Source organism: Phyllobates terribilis, unplaced genomic scaffold (assembly GCF_046119375.1).
Source record: "Phyllobates terribilis strain yellow unplaced genomic scaffold, ASM4611937v1 Scaffold_160__1_contigs__length_4322635, whole genome shotgun sequence".
Classification (NCBI taxonomy): domain Eukaryota; kingdom Metazoa; phylum Chordata; class Amphibia; order Anura; family Dendrobatidae; genus Phyllobates; species Phyllobates terribilis.
This window is the reverse complement of record NW_027362920.1, coordinates 4,005,561-4,020,571: the sequence shown is the minus strand read 5'-3', so window position 1 is coordinate 4,020,571 and position 15,011 is coordinate 4,005,561. Positions and strand designations below refer to the sequence as shown.

The following is a 15,011-nucleotide window of genomic DNA, read 5'->3' as shown; positions in this document are numbered from 1 at the left end:
CAGCAGCAGCAGCAGCAGCAGGAGAGGTATGTAATCAGCAGCCCTCCTGCTAAGGGTAGACAGCTGCTCGTTCCACCCCACCCCCCGCCTTAATTGGTTCTCCTCCCTTCCAACGGTGTTGAGGCGGGTGGGAACAGCAGGGGGTGAAGGTGCTGTGTTTAAAGAGGTGGAGTTATGCAGATCTAAAACGCGTGGATTGCAGCAGCAGCAAGCCGAAAAGTGCAGGCATGTAAGGGATCTAGAGGTTGACAACATGTCTTCTTAACGGGAGTCCAGGAGCTCATCTCCACAAATGGACTTTTCAGGATCCTTGGGTGGCTCCGTAGTTTGAAACCAATTCTGGTTATCGCTTCTCGGCCTTTTGGCTAAGATCAAGTGTAGTATCTGTTCTTATCAGTTTAATATCTGATACGTCCCCTATCTGGGGACCATATATTAAATGGATTTTTAGAACAGGGAGATGGAAAAAGAGCTTGCTCTGTCCACTCCACGCATTGACCTGGTATTGCAGTATCTCCAGGACCGGTGCACCCCTTCTTTAATGCAGTTTCTAAAATCAGAAAGAATTGAATTCAATGTTTTTTGTTCATTTTGCTTGTTTGTCGGATTTTGGGATGGACTCTTTGGCTTTGCTTTTCTTCTCCTCATTGGATTTTTCATGTTCAAAGTTGCAGAAGCCAGATTACAAGCTCATTTTGGTTCAACTTCAGCAACTGTGCATTGCATTGCCATGTAATGTAATGAAATGCTATCTTTCTAGCTCTCCCTTTTTACTTCCTTTTGGATAAACAGACATATTAGGCAAGCATTTTGGAGCTTTCACCTAAATAACTACAGGTGGTGAGATAAGCTGCACAATATAATTGACCTTTCAGTATATTGTTGCACACACACCATCTATTTAGCAAATGCCCTTGTTATCAACAGCAGCCTTTTAAACTCACCTGAGCTAACAGGTATGTGCGCTGGTTACTCTGCTGCGCTTAAAATTTCTTTTTTGGTTTGCTACAATGCCTTTTCTGAAACGTTGTCTCCCTCTGCTGGAACACTGACTTCTTTCATTTAATGCCTGCAGACTATAAAAGAGAACCCAACCCAAAAAGTTTGGTTGATTAGTCTGTGGCATTCTGTTAAACTGTTGCTTATGGCGGTCTCTGTGAGCTTCTCAGCGACATTCAGCCAGCCAGGTATCCTGCCTGCAGTAGATGGAATGTGGCAATGGAACGCTGGCTGCGCGTGTCATAATAGGCTCTGAGCCTTTATATACCTGTGCACAGCAGCAGCCACCTTCAGTCTGCTGCTGGACAGCCAGCAGCAGCAGCAGCAGCAGCAGGAGAGGTATGTAATCAGCAGCCCTCCTGCTAAGGGTAGACAGCTGCTCGTTCCACCCCACCCCCCGCCTTAATTGGTTCTCCTCCCTTCCAACGGTGTTGAGGCGGGTGGGAACAGCAGGGGGTGAAGGTGCTGTGTTTAAAGAGGTGGAGTTATGCAGATCTAAAACGCGTGGATTGCAGCAGCAGCAAGCCGAAAAGTGCAGGCATGTAAGGGATCTAGAGGTTGACAACATGTCTTCTTAACGGGAGTCCAGGAGCTCATCTCCACAAATGGACTTTTCAGGATCCTTGGGTGGCTCCGTAGTTTGAAACCAATTCTGGTTATCGCTTCTCGGCCTTTTGGCACGATCTATCAGGTTTACCTGTGTGGTCTTGCCTGTGAGGTGCTCTTGGTACCCTTTCTCTCGGCCTGGGGGGATCGTTCCTCTTCGGAGGGACTTAACCCCCCTGCTGCTATTGGGAGGAGGGATTAGTCCGGGAGCAACGGGAAGAGATCCCATGAAGGCTTGCGCCTTTCAGAGAGAAGAGTCGGTACGTTCCTGAGTGAAGGATGCCGGCAACGCTCACATATTCATCGGGTGATGCCCGGATGCGGAACACCGTGAGGATTGAAGTTGGAGCAGCATCGAGGATGGAGAAGAATTTGGACTACATCTGCCATAGGATTCTTCTTGGAGTTCTGGAGTTTCGGCGGGAAGACATATTCTGCTTCCAGGACGAGTACAAGGGGACATACACCATCACCTTCAAGAGCCAGGGATGCTGTCAGCAACTCGTACAAAAGGTAAACGAGAAAAACTACTTAGATGAATTGGATGGACTAACCTTTTGTCTCTTGTATGCTTATGACGAGATCCCCATCGTGGTGCATTTCCCGAACCCCTTTGTGGAAGCTGCAGACATCTCGACCTACCTTACCCGCTATTGTGATGATCTGAGATACCTGGGTACTGTGAAGAACGCGGTAGGCTTCTGGTGCGGCAAGAGAAGGTATATGGCCCGTCTAAAGAGGGACCTTAGTGGAGTGGGAGGAATGCTACACCCTCCCTCAACCTTCGTAATCGGTAAGAGCAGAGGCTACTTATTTTATCCTGGAATGCCAGTATGTTGCAGGAACTGTGGACAAATGGGTCATACCCAAACGTCCTGCACGGGCAGGAAAGTAGACCGCTGCAATAATTGCAGCTGTTACGGACATTTAATGAAGGACTGTCCCGCTGGGAGGAAATGTAATCTCTGCGGTGAGGCGGGGCACATATTCCGAGGATGCCCCAACAGGACCAGGACCAGGACCTACGCAGAAGCTGCATCTTCTGAAGCTGAGCCGATGCGCCCACCGGTCTTCACTGGCAGGCCGGCGTCGGAGGGCGGTTCGAAGGGCGAGAAGGCTGGGATGGAGCAGGGAGCCGGAGGCCCCTCTGGGGCGGCACCTGCATCGAAGTCCCTTAACGATGGGCGGACCTCGCATGGACCGGAGCGGGGGGGTCCTCCTTCTGGGAGGGTATCCTCCTTATCGATGGTTCCCGATACCGATCCTGTTGGGCTGGAGGGTGGTGCCCCTGTGCGGTTGGCTACAGGGGACCACGCAGCGATGGCCTCAGGATCTTCCAGGGCGATTAGCCAGCCAGATGAGGGGGCTTTGCTTCTAGGTGGCGAACATCAGGAAATCTGTGTTGCTGATCTTGTCCTGATGGACCAGTCTCCCCCCCTGGAGGAGGTGGAGGAAGAGGAGGACTGCACCAGTGACCTAGTGGAGTCTGCCCCGAAAAAGAGACGGAATGTCGAAGCCCCAGCGTCTCCTGGAATGTGGCTGGGAACCGTGACCTACGAGGGGGCAACCGCCGGCTCACAGAATATCGAGTCGTTTGGGTCCTGTAGCCCGGATGTCCTGGAGCAATTTGATATACAGGGCTTTGAGTCAGGTGTCCTCATGGAAGATCCACCACCCTGACCTATGAATGCCCACATTAAGACTTGTCTCACTGAATGTGAGGTCATTAAAGAGCCCAGTTCGTAGGGCTGCTCTATTCAAGTATTTAGAAACCACTGACTTTGACATATGTTTATTACAGGAATGCGGGATACAACATGCACTAAATTATAATGATATCAAGACAGATTGGAGACTGGGGCCCTCCATCTGGTCTGGCTCCAATGACAACAAGTCAGCGGGGGTGGGCTTCCTCTGTCGTGGGAGAAATATTACTATAAATGCTGTCACAGAAATAGTACCAGGCAGAGTGGTTTTAGTGCATTTTAAATTTAATGGTTTTACCCTACGTGTAATGAATATTTATGCTCCCCCTGATAAGCAAGAGAGAATTAATTTATTTGGGATATTGCCATTGTACTGTACTGGGTCATCTCCCCTGATCGTAGGGGGTGATTTTAATTGTCTTTGTGCTAGTGAACAACGAGCAGGGGGTGACCCTTTACGCAAATTGGATAAGTCATGTCATCTATTGAAAGATTTTATAACTGATTTTAAATTATGCGATGCGTGGAGGTCACTCCTGCCGACGGACCCTGGTTATACGTGGTCCGGAAGAGGGGTGTCCTCCAGGATCGATTTTATTTTCCTATCAGATGATTTTAACCCTGTAAAATGTGTTTTAACATCAAATATATTTTCTGACCATAAGGGCTTGGAGGTGCATCTAGAATATCGGGATGAACAGAGGGTCAACAGGGGCCTCTGGCGTCTAAGTACATACCTGCTGGAGGACCCTCTGATTCGACAAGACTTTGGTAAAGCCTATCAAGCCTGGCGGCGACAAAAACCTTCTGATGCCCCTATGGCAACCTGGTGGGAAAATTTGAAAAAAAAAGTCAGAATGTTTTTTATAAAAGCAGGGAGACGTAAAGCTAGAGAGAAAAAAAGATGTTTTAGTGATCTTAACACCAAACTACAAACACTTTTTAAATTCAAAGAGCTAGGGGTGGAGGTGGGAGATGATATTGCTGACCTAAAAACTGAAATCCAGAACTGCATAGACACAAAGGGGAAAGAGATTATTTTTAACTCTAGAGTGCAGCACTTGGAGGAGGGGGAGAAGTGCTCTCGCTTCTTCTTCAAAAAAGTCATGGATAAAAGAGAAGTGATCACAAATCTAGAGGGTGAAACATCTATGCAGGGAATGTTGAATGCTACTTTTAACTTTTATAAGCATCTTTTTAGTAAAAAGTGTATAGATGAGTCCTTTTTATCTGATGCTCTTAATGATCTCGATTTTAAGTTAAATTTTACAGACCAGGAGTTTTTAGAACGCGATATTGTTTTAGAGGAATTATTTTATGTTTTTAAAAGTTTCTCTAAGGGTAAAGCACCTGGGTGTGACGGACTACCTGTAGAGTTTTACCTTACTTTTTGGGACATTTTAAAAGAGGACCTTTTTATGCTTTTTAAAGAAGTTTTTATTTGTGAACAGTTGCCATTTTCGTGGAGGAGAGGAGTGGTGTCTTTGATATATAAAAAAGGTGACCGCAGTACTCTAGCGAATTGGAGACCCATAACTCTCCTAAATGTTGATTACAAGGTACTTGCTAAGGTGGTTGCAGACCGGCTCAGGAGTGTCATTGCCAAACTAATCCAGCCTGAGCAGGTTTGTAGTGTACCAGGCAGAAGTATTTCAGAGGTTTTAAACGTATTAAGGGATGTAATTTGGTATTCCAGAGACCGGGGTCAAAATGTAGCTCTTTTAGCCCTAGATTTTGAAAAAGCTTTCGATAGAGTCTCTCATAGATTTCTTTTTAGAGTTTTAAAAAGAATGGGTATCCCTAATATGCTTTTAAATTGTATTAAGATTTTATATAAAAATTGTTTTAGTCAAATTTCTCTTAATGGCTTTTTAACAGATGGAGTTCCCCTTGAGTCCGGAGTGAAGCAGGGATGCCCCTTGTCGCCCATCCTGTTCATCTGCGCCATGGAGCCCCTGCTGAGCGCAATAAGGAAAGACAAAGTGATTAGAGGGGTTCCTGTTCCAGGCGGAGGTGGCAGTGATGTGAGAGTCTTTGGCTACATGGATGACGTGACGGTTGTGTGCGTGGACCCTGCTTCCCTCCGGAGGGCGGTGTTGCGCATTGATTTTTTTTCCCAGGCATCCGGTTTTAAACTTAATTTAAATAAATCTGAATGTCTGACTTTGGAATCCTGGGACACCGCCCAACTCCCGCAGCTCACTATAAAACGAGACAATGTAAAAATTCTTGGAGTTGTTTTTAACGAGGAGAATGTGGGAACTCAAAGCTGGGAGAATGTCATAGAAAAAATGTCAAAGAAAATATCATTTTGGGGTTTGAGGTCCCTAACAATGGAGGGGAAAATTTTAATTATAAAATCAGTGTTGTTACCCCTCATACTGTATATAGCTATGGTGTACCCCCCCTCTGATGTTTTAATTAAAAAAATGACTAGGATGATCTTTATGTTTTTATGGAACTCCAAAATGGAAAAATTAAGGCGAGAAATAATGAGGAAGAATAAAATGAACGGCGGAAGGGATGTCCCCGATTTACATATTTATTTGTATTTAAATTATTTCTGCTTTTGTTTCAAACATTTTAATGGTAATAGTGCGCTAAGTTATTTTTTAAAATATACTTGTGGGATGATTTTTAAAAGATGGTTTAAGTTGTCGTTGAATTCCCCTGTTTTACTATGCCCCCCCAAACACCAAGCAATCTTAGAAAAGACTGTTCGATTTTATAGCCTTGGTGATTTTAATATGGACATTTTTAAAGACCGCAAGAAGCTTTTATCTTTTCTGAGGAGGAATGAAGATGTGACCCCCATAGTAAATTTCTCAGAAGAGAGATCGAAGCAAGTTTGGAAGAATGTCTTCGGGAAATTCTTAGCAAATGGACATAAGGACATCGCATGGATGGTGGTCCACCAGTGCCTCCCCACCAGAGAGTTTCAACACAGGAGAGGCCTGGTGGCCAGAGCCAAATGCCCCAGAGACTCATGTGTTAATGACGAAACCACCTTGCACCTTATGTGGAATTGCCCATTTGCACAGGAACTTTGGCACAAAGTTGGGATTCTTTTAAAATGGACTTGCGGTTTAAGAGATTTTAACCATGAATATGTTTTATATGGCCTTTTTAAATGTCCGACCCCTCAACAGTATTGTATATGTTGGTGTATGATTAACTGTTTTAAAGACGCCCTTTGGAAGGCACGCAATATTTTACTTTTTAAACGTGATGCTATTTCTGTGAAGGATTGTCTTAAAATTGCTTTTAGCCAGATGTATATTTATTACTTGAGGGATGTCAAATGTATTGGGAGGAGGGATGCTAATCGTATATGGGGTATTTATGGGTGGAATTCTGTGTTTTAATAATGTACTGTTTGTGTTGTTGTTTTTGATTGTAAACCATCTTTTACGCACTTAATAAATTATGTTGAAACCTGATCTGTTCTTATCAGTTTAATATCTGATACGTCCCCAATCTGGGGACCATATATTAAATGGATTTTTAGAACAGGGAGATGGAAAAAGAGCTTGCTCTGTCCACTCCACGCATTGACCTGGTATTGCAGTATCTCCAGGACCGGTGCACCCCTTCTTTAATGCAGTTTCTAAAATCAGAAAGAATTGAATTCAATGTTTTTTGTTCATTTTGCTTGTTTGTCGGATTTTGGGATGGACTCTTTGGCTTTGCTTTTCTTCTCCTCATTGGATTTTTCATGTTCAAAGTTGCAGAAGCCAGATTACAAGCTCATTTTGGTTCAACTTCAGCAACTGTGCATTGCATTGCCATGTAATGTAATGAAATGCTATCTTTCTAGCTCTCCCTTTTTACTTCCTTTTGGATAAACAGACATATTAGGCAAGCATTTTGGAGCTTTCACCTAAATAACTACAGGTGGTGAGATAAGCTGCACAATATAATTGACCTTTCAGTATATTGTTGCACACACACCATCTATTTAGCAAATGCCCTTGTTATCAACAGCAGCCTTTTAAACTCACCTGAGCTAACAGGTATGTGCGCTGGTTACTCTGCTGCGCTTAAAATTTCTTTTTTGGTTTGCTACAATGCCTTTTCTGAAACGTTGTCTCCCTCTGCTGGAACACTGACTTCTTTCATTTAATGCCTGCAGACTATAAAAGAGAACCCAACCCAAAAAGTTTGGTTGATTAGTCTGTGGCATTCTGTTAAACTGTTGCTTATGGCGGTCTCTGTGAGCTTCTCAGCGACATTCAGCCAGCCAGGTATCCTGCCTGCAGTAGATGGAATGTGGCAATGGAACGCTGGCTGCGCGTGTCATAATAGGCTCTGAGCCTTTATATACCTGTGCACAGCAGCAGCCACCTTCAGTCTGCTGCTGGACAGCCAGCAGCAGCAGCAGCAGCAGCAGGAGAGGTATGTAATCAGGAGCCCTCCTGCTAAGGGTAGACAGCTGCTCGTTCCACCCCACCCCCCGCCTTAATTGGTTCTCCTCCCTTCCAACGGTGTTGAGGCGGGTGGGAACAGCAGGGGGTGAAGGTGCTGTGTTTAAAGAGGTGGAGTTATGCAGATCTAAAACGCGTGGATTGCAGCAGCAGCAAGCCGAAAAGTGCAGGCATGTAAGGGATCTAGAGGTTGACAACATGTCTTCTTAACGGGAGTCCAGGAGCTCATCTCCACAAATGGACTTTTCAGGATCCTTGGGTGGCTCCGTAGTTTGAGGCTATGTGCCCACGTTGCGGACCTGAAGCATATTTTTTACGCTTCTCCCTGGCGGGAAAATCGCATGCGGATATTACATGCGGTTTTCCCGCCAGGTAGAAGCGTTTGTGAGGCGTCTTTGCATGCATTTCCGCATGCGGGTTATCAAGCACTTCTCCAAGCATCACTTGGAAAAGTGCTTGACAACTTGTTCAGAATGGTAAAAATAAAAAAATAAACTTTATACTCACCTTCTGATGCATTCTCTGCCCCGTCCGGAGTCTTGAGCGGCTCACGCTGTTGTGTGCAGGACCTGCGGTGACGTCATTGAGTCATGTGGTGGGTCACATGACTCAATGACGTGGCAGGTCCTTCAGACAACAGCGCGACGGAGGGAAAACATCAGAAGATAAGTATAAACTTTATTTTCTCTTTTTTTTACAGGTTCTTTGGTACCCAGGTCTGGAGGAGAGTCTCCTCTCCTCCAGACTTGGGTACCATCCGCACATTGATTCCGCAGCGCTTCGGCAAAATTAATGAACATGCTGCGGATTTTTGACTGCAGCATATACGCTGCGGAAAAATCCGCAGCATGGGCATTGACATTGCGGAATGCCATTGGGGACCATGGGGTGCGGATCTACATGCGTTTTTCAAGCGTTTACGCTGCGGAAATTCCGCAGCATATACGCTTGAAAAACGCTACGTGGGCACACAGCCTGAAACCAATTCTGGTTATCGCTTCTCGGCTTTTTGGCTAAGATCAAGTGTAGTATCTGTTCTTATCAGTTTAATATCTGATACGTCCCCTATCTGGGGACCATATATTAAATGGATTTTTAGAACAGGGAGATGGAAAAAGAGCTTGCTCTGTCCACTCCACGCATTGACCTGGTATTGCAGTATCTCCAGGACCGGTGCACCCCTTCTTTAATGCAGTTTCTAAAATCAGAAAGAATTGAATTCAATGTTTTTTGTTCATTTTGCTTGTTTGTCGGATTTTGGGATGGACTCTTTGGCTTTGCTTTTCTTCTCCTCATTGGATTTTTCATGTTCAAAGTTGCAGAAGCCAGATTACAAGCTCATTTTGGTTCAACTTCAGCAACTGTGCATTGCATTGTCATGTAATGTAACGCAATGCTATCTTTCTAGCTCTCCCTTTTTACTTCCTTTTGGATAAACAGACATATTAGGCAAGCATTTTGGAGCTTTCACCTAAATAACTACAGGTGGTGAGATAAGCTGCACAATATAATTGACCTTTCAGTATATTGTTGCACACACACCATCTATTTAGCAAATGCCCTTGTTATCAACAGCAGCCTTTTAAACTCACCTGAGCTAACAGGTATGTGCGCTGGTTACTCTGCTGCGCTTAAAATTTCTTTTTTGGTTTGCTACAATGCCTTTTCTGAAACGTTGTCTCCCTCTGCTGGAACACTGACTTCTTTCATTTAATGCCTGCAGACTATAAAAGAGAACCCAACCCAAAAAGTTTGGTTGATTAGTCTGTGGCATTCTGTTAAACTGTTGCTTATGGCGGTCTCTGTGAGCTTCTCAGCGACATTCAGCCAGCCAGGTATCCTGCCTGCAGTAGATGGAATGTGGCAATGGAACGCTGGCTGCGCGTGTCATAATAGGCTCTGAGCCTTTATATACCTGTGCACAGCAGCAGCCACCTTCAGTCTGCTGCTGGACAGCCAGCAGCAGCAGCAGCAGCAGCAGGAGAGGTATGTAATCAGCAGCCCTCCTGCTAAGGGTAGACAGCTGCTCGTTCCACCCCACCCCCCGCCTTAATTGGTTCTCCTCCCTTCCAACGGTGTTGAGGCGGGTGGGAACAGCAGGGGGTGAAGGTGCTGTGTTTAAAGAGGTGGAGTTATGCAGATCTAAAACGCGTGGATTGCAGCAGCAGCAAGCCGAAAAGTGCAGGCATGTAAGGGATCTAGAGGTTGACAACATGTCTTCTTAACGGGAGTCCAGGAGCTCATCTCCACAAATGGACTTTTCAGGATCCTTGGGTGGCTCCGTAGTTTGAGGCTATGTGCCCACGTTGCGGACCTGAAGCATATTTTTTACGCTTCTCCCTGGCGGGAAAATCGCATGCGGATATTACATGCGGTTTTCCCGCCAGGTAGAAGCGTTTGTGAGGCGTCTTTGCATGCATTTCCGCATGCGGGTTATCAAGCACTTCTCCAAGCATCACTTGGAAAAGTGCTTGACAACTTGTTCAGAATGGTAAAAATAAAAAAATAAACTTTATACTCACCTTCTGATGCATTCTCTGCCCCGTCCGGAGTCTTGAGCGGCTCACGCTGTTGTGTGCAGGACCTGCGGTGACGTCATTGAGTCATGTGGTGGGTCACATGACTCAATGACGTGGCAGGTCCTTCAGACAACAGCGCGACGGAGGGAAAACATCAGAAGATAAGTATAAACTTTATTTTCTCTTTTTTTTACAGGTTCTTTGGTACCCAGGTCTGGAGGAGAGTCTCCTCTCCTCCAGACTTGGGTACCATCCGCACATTGATTCCGCAGCGCTTCGGCAAAATTAATGAACATGCTGCGGATTTTTGACTGCAGCATATACGCTGCGGAAAAATCCGCAGCATGGGCATTGACATTGCGGAATGCCATTGGGGACCATGGGGTGCGGATCTACATGCGTTTTTCAAGCGTTTACGCTGCGGAAATTCCGCAGCATATACGCTTGAAAAACGCTACGTGGGCACACAGCCTGAAACCAATTCTGGTTATCGCTTCTCGGCCTTTTGGCTAAGATCAAGTGTAGTATCTGTTCTTATCAGTTTAATATCTGATACGTCCCCTATCTGGGGACCATATATTAAATGGATTTTTAGAACAGGGAGATGGAAAAAGAGCTTGCTCTGTCCACTCCACGCATTGACCTGGTATTGCAGTATCTCCAGGACCGGTGCACCCCTTCTTTAATGCAGTTTCTAAAATCAGAAAGAATTGAATTCAATGTTTTTTGTTCATTTTGCTTGTTTGTCGGATTTTGGGATGGACTCTTTGGCTTTGCTTTTCTTCTCCTCATTGGATTTTTCATGTTCAAAGTTGCAGAAGCCAGATTACAAGCTCATTTTGGTTCAACTTCAGCAACTGTGCATTGCATTGCCATGTAATGTAATGAAATGCTATCTTTCTAGCTCTCCCTTTTTACTTCCTTTTGGATAAACAGACATATTAGGCAAGCATTTTGGAGCTTTCACCTAAATAACTACAGGTGGTGAGATAAGCTGCACAATATAATTGACCTTTCAGTATATTGTTGCACACACACCATCTATTTAGCAAATGCCCTTGTTATCAACAGCAGCCTTTTAAACTCACCTGAGCTAACAGGTATGTGCGCTGGTTACTCTGCTGCGCTTAAAATTTCTTTTTTGGTTTGCTACAATGCCTTTTCTGAAACGTTGTCTCCCTCTGCTGGAACACTGACTTCTTTCATTTAATGCCTGCAGACTATAAAAGAGAACCCAACCCAAAAAGTTTGGTTGATTAGTCTGTGGCATTCTGTTAAACTGTTGCTTATGGCGGTCTCTGTGAGCTTCTCAGCGACATTCAGCCAGCCAGGTATCCTGCCTGCAGTAGATGGAATGTGGCAATGGAACGCTGGCTGCGCGTGTCATAATAGGCTCTGAGCCTTTATATACCTGTGCACAGCAGCAGCCACCTTCAGTCTGCTGCTGGACAGCCAGCAGCAGCAGCAGCAGGAGAGGTATGTAATCAGCAGCCCTCCTGCTAAGGGTAGACAGCTGCTCGTTCCACCCCACCCCCCGCCTTAATTGGTTCTCCTCCCTTCCAACGGTGTTGAGGCGGGTGGGAACAGCAGGGGGTGAAGGTGCTGTGTTTAAAGAGGTGGAGTTATGCAGATCTAAAACGCGTGGATTGCAGCAGCAGCAAGCCGAAAAGTGCAGGCATGTAAGGGATCTAGAGGTTGACAACATGTCTTCTTAACGGGAGTCCAGGAGCTCATCTCCACAAATGGACTTTTCAGGATCCTTGGGTGGCTCCGTAGTTTGAAACCAATTCTGGTTATCGCTTCTCGGCCTTTTGGCTAAGATCAAGTGTAGTATCTGTTCTTATCAGTTTAATATCTGATACGTCCCCTATCTGGGGACCATATATTAAATGGATTTTTAGAACAGGGAGATGGAAAAAGAGCTTGCTCTGTCCACTCCACGCATTGACCTGGTATTGCAGTATCTCCAGGACCGGTGCACCCCTTCTTTAATGCAGTTTCTAAAATCAGAAAGAATTGAATTCAATGTTTTTTGTTCATTTTGCTTGTTTGTCGGATTTTGGGATGGACTCTTTGGCTTTGCTTTTCTTCTCCTCATTGGATTTTTCATGTTCAAAGTTGCAGAAGCCAGATTACAAGCTCATTTTGGTTCAACTTCAGCAACTGTGCATTGCATTGCCATATAATGTAATGAAATGCTATCTTTCTAGCTCTCCCTTTTTACTTCCTTTTGGATAAACAGACATATTAGGCAAGCATTTTGGAGCTTTCACCTAAATAACTACAGGTGGTGAGATAAGCTGCACAATATAATTGACCTTTCAGTATATTGTTGCACACACACCATCTATTTAGCAAATGCCCTTGTTATCAACAGCAGCCTTTTAAACTCACCTGAGCTAACAGGTATGTGCGCTGGTTACTCTGCTGCGCTTAAAATTTCTTTTTTGGTTTGCTACAATGCCTTTTCTGAAACGTTGTCTCCCTCTGCTGGAACACTGACTTCTTTCATTTAATGCCTGCAGACTATAAAAGAGAACCCAACCCAAAAAGTTTGGTTGATTAGTCTGTGGCATTCTGTTAAACTGTTGCTTATGGCGGTCTCTGTGAGCTTCTCAGCGACATTCAGCCAGCCAGGTATCCTGCCTGCAGTAGATGGAATGTGGCAATGGAACGCTGGCTGCGCGTGTCATAATAGGCTCTGAGCCTTTATATACCTGTGCACAGCAGCAGCCACCTTCAGTCTGCTGCTGGACAGCCAGCAGCAGCAGCAGCAGCAGCAGGAGAGGTATGTAATCAGCAGCCCTCCTGCTAAGGGTAGACAGCTGCTCGTTCCACCCCACCCCCCGCCTTAATTGGTTCTCCTCCCTTCCAACGGTGTTGAGGCGGGTGGGAACAGCAGGGGGTGAAGGTGCTGTGTTTAAAGAGGTGGAGTTATGCAGATCTAAAACGCGTGGATTGCAGCAGCAGCAAGCCGAAAAGTGCAGGCATGTAAGGGATCTAGAGGTTGACAACATGTCTTCTTAACGGGAGTCCAGGAGCTCATCTCCACAAATGGACTTTTCAGGATCCTTGGGTGGCTCCGTAGTTTGAAACCAATTCTGGTTATCGCTTCTCGGCCTTTTGGCTAAGATCAAGTGTAGTATCTGTTCTTATCAGTTTAATATCTGATACGTCCCCTATCTGGGGACCATATATTAAATGGATTTTTAGAACAGGGAGATGGAAAAAGAGCTTGCTCTGTCCACTCCACGCATTGACCTGGTATTGCAGTATCTCCAGGACCGGTGCACCCCTTCTTTAATGCAGTTTCTAAAATCAGAAAGAATTGAATTCAATGTTTTTTGTTCATTTTGCTTGTTTGTCGGATTTTGGGATGGACTCTTTGGCTTTGCTTTTCTTCTCCTCATTGGATTTTTCATGTTCAAAGTTGCAGAAGCCAGATTACAAGCTCATTTTGGTTCAACTTCAGCAACTGTGCATTGCATTGCCATGTAATGTAATGAAATGCTATCTTTCTAGCTCTCCCTTTTTACTTCCTTTTGGATAAACAGACATATTAGGCAAGCATTTTGGAGCTTTCACCTAAATAACTACAGGTGGTGAGATAAGCTGCACAATATAATTGACCTTTCAGTATATTGTTGCACACACACCATCTATTTAGCAAATGCCCTTGTTATCAACAGCAGCCTTTTAAACTCACCTGAGCTAACAGGTATGTGCGCTGGTTACTCTGCTGCGCTTAAAATTTCTTTTTTGGTTTGCTACAATGCCTTTTCTGAAACGTTGTCTCCCTCTGCTGGAACACTGACTTCTTTCATTTAATGCCTGCAGACTATAAAAGAGAACCCAACCCAAAAAGTTTGGTTGATTAGTCTGTGGCATTCTGTTAAACTGTTGCTTATGGCGGTCTCTGTGAGCTTCTCAGCGACATTCAGCCAGCCAGGTATCCTGCCTGCAGTAGATGGAATGTGGCAATGGAACGCTGGCTGCGCGTGTCATAATAGGCTCTGAGCCTTTATATACCTGTGCACAGCAGCAGCCACCTTCAGTCTGCTGCTGGACAGCCAGCAGCAGCAGCAGCAGCAGCAGGAGAGGTATGTAATCAGCAGCCCTCCTGCTAAGGGTAGACAGCTGCTCGTTCCACCCCACCCCCCGCCTTAATTGGTTCTCCTCCCTTCCAACGGTGTTGAGGCGGGTGGGAACAGCAGGGGGTGAAGGTGCTGTGTTTAAAGAGGTGGAGTTATGCAGATCTAAAACGCGTGGATTGCAGCAGCAGCAAGCCGAAAAGTGCAGGCATGTAAGGGATCTAGAGGTTGACAACATGTCTTCTTAACGGGAGTCCAGGAGCTCATCTCCACAAATGGACTTTTCAGGATCCTTGGGTGGCTCCGTAGTTTGAAACCAATTCTGGTTATCGCTTCTCGGCCTTTTGGCTAAGATCAAGTGTAGTATCTGTTCTTATCAGTTTAATATCTGATACGTCCCCTATCTGGGGACCATATATTAAATGGATTTTTAGAACAGGGAGATGGAAAAAGAGCTTGCTCTGTCCACTCCACGCATTGACCTGGTATTGCAGTATCTCCAGGACCGGTGCACCCCTTCTTTAATGCAGTTTCTAAAATCAGAAAGAATTGAATTCAATGATTTTTGTTCATTTTGCTTGTTTGTCGGATTTTGGGATGGACTCTTTGGCTTTGCTTTTCTTCTCCTCATTGGATTTTTCATGTTCAAAGTTGCAGAAGCCAGAT

At 45.2% G+C, this 15,011-nt stretch overlaps 7 non-coding genes across 7 annotated transcripts; all 7 read left to right on the top strand.

The window, feature by feature from the left end:
• The first annotated feature begins 345 nt into the window (after window positions 1-345).
• Window positions 346-536, top strand: LOC141207828 (U2 spliceosomal RNA). The gene has a single exon (XR_012278150.1). It is a non-coding gene; the product is annotated as a U2 spliceosomal RNA (small nuclear RNA).
• Window positions 537-6,714: 6,178 nt separating this feature from the next.
• Window positions 6,715-6,904, top strand: LOC141207288 (U2 spliceosomal RNA). Its single transcript, XR_012277701.1, has one exon. It is a non-coding gene; the product is annotated as a U2 spliceosomal RNA (small nuclear RNA).
• A 1,824-nt stretch (window positions 6,905-8,728) lies between these two features.
• Window positions 8,729-8,919, top strand: LOC141207152 (U2 spliceosomal RNA). Its single transcript, XR_012277575.1, has one exon. It is a non-coding gene; the product is annotated as a U2 spliceosomal RNA (small nuclear RNA).
• A 1,824-nt stretch (window positions 8,920-10,743) lies between these two features.
• On the top strand, window positions 10,744-10,934 carry LOC141207827 (U2 spliceosomal RNA). Its single transcript, XR_012278149.1, has one exon. It is a non-coding gene; the product is annotated as a U2 spliceosomal RNA (small nuclear RNA).
• Window positions 10,935-12,049: 1,115 nt separating this feature from the next.
• On the top strand, window positions 12,050-12,240 carry LOC141207826 (U2 spliceosomal RNA). The gene has a single exon (XR_012278148.1). It is a non-coding gene; the product is annotated as a U2 spliceosomal RNA (small nuclear RNA).
• Window positions 12,241-13,361: 1,121 nt separating this feature from the next.
• LOC141207824 (U2 spliceosomal RNA) lies at window positions 13,362-13,552 on the top strand. The gene has a single exon (XR_012278147.1). It is a non-coding gene; the product is annotated as a U2 spliceosomal RNA (small nuclear RNA).
• Window positions 13,553-14,673: 1,121 nt separating this feature from the next.
• LOC141207823 (U2 spliceosomal RNA) lies at window positions 14,674-14,864 on the top strand. Its single transcript, XR_012278146.1, has one exon. It is a non-coding gene; the product is annotated as a U2 spliceosomal RNA (small nuclear RNA).
• The last annotated feature ends 147 nt before the right edge of the window (window positions 14,865-15,011 follow it).